This window comes from Hylobates moloch, unplaced genomic scaffold, assembly GCF_009828535.3.
Source record: "Hylobates moloch isolate HMO894 unplaced genomic scaffold, HMol_V3 SCAFFOLD_6, whole genome shotgun sequence".
Classification (NCBI taxonomy): domain Eukaryota; kingdom Metazoa; phylum Chordata; class Mammalia; order Primates; family Hylobatidae; genus Hylobates; species Hylobates moloch.
Window position 1 is genome coordinate 82,611,629 of NW_026652281.1, and position 4,135 is coordinate 82,615,763.

The window sequence follows — 4,135 nt, forward strand, 5'->3', positions numbered from 1 at the left end:
GGTGGCACACTAAAGAATAAGTCAATGAGTTTACAAAACACAAGAGGCAGGGTATAGTTGCTCCAAAATGATAGGAAACAACATTAAGACTTTGTTTTTGTTTAACGAGAAACAAAATGTTTTCACTCAAGTTTTAGGTGCCAAAATAGCTAATTACTGTTAAAATGTCACCAAAATTAGTACCATTACTCTGAAAATCAACTATTTCCAACAGAAAAAAAATTTAGTTACCTTTTACAATAACTATGTTGTGACTTGCATTTTTAAGGGTCTTATATCTCTTCAGTATTATAACAAACTTCTTTGTTAGATTTCAAATTAACTAATTCTAACCCAACCCAAATGAAAAACTGCTCACATTTATCAGCAAGAAATACTATTGCACATTACACTCATATGTGAAGAATGTGTGCTTCCCCCCATACCCCCCAAACTGAATTACATTTTATGAATTACATTCTAGTATCTGAATTTATAACACTCAAAGTTCTTATGCTCTTCCACTGAACGAGTATATTAATACACTCGTAGCCTCAAAATACTTCATGAACTCTGAAGTGAATCTCTATGGTGGGAGCTTCCTTTGTGAAATGAATTCAGCTCGTCACCTCCAAACCAATATCCCCAAGTATCTAAACAAATTTATTTTGCTCCTTTCCAATCCAAGATCTTATTGGATCACATACTTGACAAAGTGTTACATGGATGTGTGTTTGTGCAAATTCTTTCAAGACTTGTGGATAAGTAACCCAAGTATTGCTTCCTCGGGAATGACCACCATCCAGCCAATACATTGTTCTTATGCTTTTAATGAAAGCATCTATGTTCTTGTCTTTCTTGGCTTCTTTCCATTCAAAAAGAAACTGATTCAAAACAACGCAACCTTTATTGAATCCAGTCAAAGTAAAAGATGCATTCTTTAGTGATGGTGGATAAAAACCCATGGCCAACTCATCAGGTTTTTCACAGGTCCTCTCTTTTTCTCCCTGGAAATGATTTGTAGTATCAGACTACAATTAGATGCTGCGGAGTCCTTATTCCAAACATTGAAATTTTTATTTGATAAACTACTCTAACTTAAAAGCATTAACTAATAACATATAAAGGTGCTTAAAAGCTCCAGAGTCACTATTCTGTTCTGGGGAACCAAACTTACTACTTTTCACAAAATTATCATGGCAGCTGAATTTCTGCAAATGCATTCGGGAGCACTTCATCACTCAAATATAGCTATTGGGGAAGCGGTGGGCTAAAATGGTAGCAACATTTTCTAGACTCCAATTTTCCCATTGGTAATTCACAGGATGACAGAGTCATAATTTCATGGTGATTCTGCACATCCCTGAGGAAAGAGAGGACGTGGTGGCTGCGGCTCCTCCTTCGCCCGCTCCCCGGAGATGTCCCGCTGCTCCAGGCCCTCCCTGGCCGCCGCCGGCAGGAGCAACTCGGCGCTGTGATGCGGGTTGGCTCCTGGCATGGCGGACTGGGCAAGCTCTGAGGCAGCGCCCGACGACTGAGCGGGAGCATCGCCCACCACAGCTGCAGCTGAATTCGTGGTTCTGCCCTGAGAGCAGGACCAGGCATCTTTAATTCCAAGCTGTGGCAGCAGAAGCAGCAGCCGCGGGGACAGCAAAAGCCCGAGCTGTTGGGAGGCAGAGGGTGGGGGATCCTGAGGGAGGGACTACGCAGGAAACCCAACTGTAGGGGCCCGCGGCCAGGCCTGAAGCCGGAGCTGGGCGATCACGTCAGAGGCGGACTTCAGCCCGCAGCACAGGATTTCATTCTTTCCATGGTTAAATCCTATTCTATTGTGTGTATACACCACATTTGGTTTATTCATTTATCCCTGTTGGGACACTAAGATTGATTCCATATCTTGGCTATTGTCAATAGAGCTATGATAAACATGGGAGTGCAGATATCTCTTCAGTATACTGATTTTATTTCCTTTTGATACATAATAGTGGGATTGCTGGATGGTATGGTAGTTCCATTTTTAGGTTTTTGCTTTTTGTATTTTGTTTTGTTTTTATTTTTGTTTTGAGAAACCTGCATAGTTTTCCATGCACGTTTCTAACAAATAGATGAATAAATCTAAAAATGTACTAAGTTTACACTCGCATCAACAGTATACAAGTGTTCCCTTTTCTCCACATCCTCATTAAACCTTGTTATCTTTCATCTTCTTGATAATTCTAAATGGGGCAAGGTGCTATCTCACATGATTTTGGATTGCATTTTCCAGATGATTGGCGATGTTGAGCATTTCTTTGTGTCTTCTTTGGAAAAAATGTCTATTCAGGTCTTTTGCTCACTATTCAGTTGGGTTTTTTAATTTTTATTGCTGTTGAGTCCCTTATGTAATTTGGATATTACTTCCTTGGCAAATGCACATATTTTCTTTTCTAGATTGTCCTTTCACTCTGTTAATAAATTTCTATGCTGTCCAGAAGCTTTTATTTTAATATTTTATTGATATTAATTTTTGTGTTTTCTGACTTGATAGAGCGGTAAGAGTTGGCCCTCAGCTTCATAGGTTATCTGTCTTCTATCTCACTACTTTTAAGAGTTTTTTTTTCTTTCTGATGCCATGCAATTTGATCATTATTCTCTTAAGATTTGTTTTATTTATAATGATACATAGTAATTGTACATATTTGTGGGGTACAGTGTGATGTTTCAATGCGTTCATACACTATACAATGACCTAATCAGGGTAATTTGCATATCTAGCATGTTAAACATTTATTTGTGCTAATAAAATTCGAAAGCCTCTCTTCTAGCTGTGTTAGAATGAACAGTGCCGAGACCAGCTCGGTCGCGGAGACCCTACCCCAGTGGCGCTAGAGGCATTAAAGACATACACACAGAAATCTAGAGTGTGAAGTGGGAATTGGGGGCTGACAGCCTTCAGAGCTGAGAGTCGTGAACAGAGTTTTACCCGCATATTTATTGACAGCAAGCCAGTGGTAAACATTGTTTCTACAGATTATAGATTAACTAAAACGGGAGACAAAGGGATGGGCTCTGGCTAGTTATCCACAGCAGGAACATGTCCCTGAGGCACAGATTGCTCATGCTATTGTTTTGGTTCAGGAACGCCTTAAGTGGTTTTCGCCCTGGGTGGGCCAGGTATTCCTTGCCCTTGTTGGTTCTGGTAAACCAACAACCTTCAGCGTGGGTGTCATAGCCATCGCCAGCATGTCACAGTGCTGCAGAGATTTTGTTTATTGCCAGATTTGTGGGCCTGTTTATGGCCAGATTTGGGGGCCTGTTTCCAACAGAACAGTACATTATTATTAGCTATAGTCACCCTACTATGTGATAGAACACTAGAATTTACTCTCTTTAACTGTAACTTTGGAACTTTGGCAAGCCTCTCCCCATCCCTTCATCCCTTCACTCTCCCTAGCCTCTGGCAACCACCATTCTACTCTCTATTTCTATGAGATCAACTTTTTAAGATTTCACATATGAGTGACATCATGTGGTCTTTTTCTTTCTGTGACTGGCTTATTTCACTTAACATAATGTCCTCTAGATAGATCCATTTTAACATGAATGACAGCTCATTCTGTTTTATTACTGACATTAGTCATGTGTGTGTGTGTGTGTACAACATTTTCTTCATTCATCTGTAGATGGGCACTTATACAATGTTGGTGAGAGTGTAAATTGGTACAACCATTAGGGAAAACAGCATGGAGGTTTTTCAAGAAATTATAAATAGAACTACCATATATTTGACCCAGAAATCTCACCACTGGTTATATGTCAAAAGGAAATGAAATCAGCCTGTCAAAAAGATAATTGCACTCCTATGTTGATTAAAGCACCATTCACAATAACCAAAACCATTCTTTCAACTATTTTTTATCTTTTTTGACACATTACACTCAAAACTTTAATAAGATTCATGTCTTGTTTCCAATGTCTGAAATTATGTTACCAATTCTTTGAATATTGCCTTCCCATTTATATAGTATAGTAAAACAATTAAATGTTTTTCATTACTTCTCATCTAATCTTAATATATAAATATATTTGTATTTTATATTAATTTGCCTTCTATAAAATATATGACTACATTAATTGTGCTCAGCATTTCAGTGTAGTAGTCTGCTCATCAGCTCAG

At 38.8% G+C, this 4,135-nt stretch overlaps 1 pseudogene; it reads right to left on the minus strand.

The window, feature by feature from the left end:
- Window positions 1-533: 533 nt before the first annotated feature.
- LOC116470573 (mitochondrial protein C2orf69-like) lies at window positions 534-3,194 on the minus strand (annotated as a pseudogene).
- Between the last annotated feature and the right edge of the window lie 941 nt (window positions 3,195-4,135).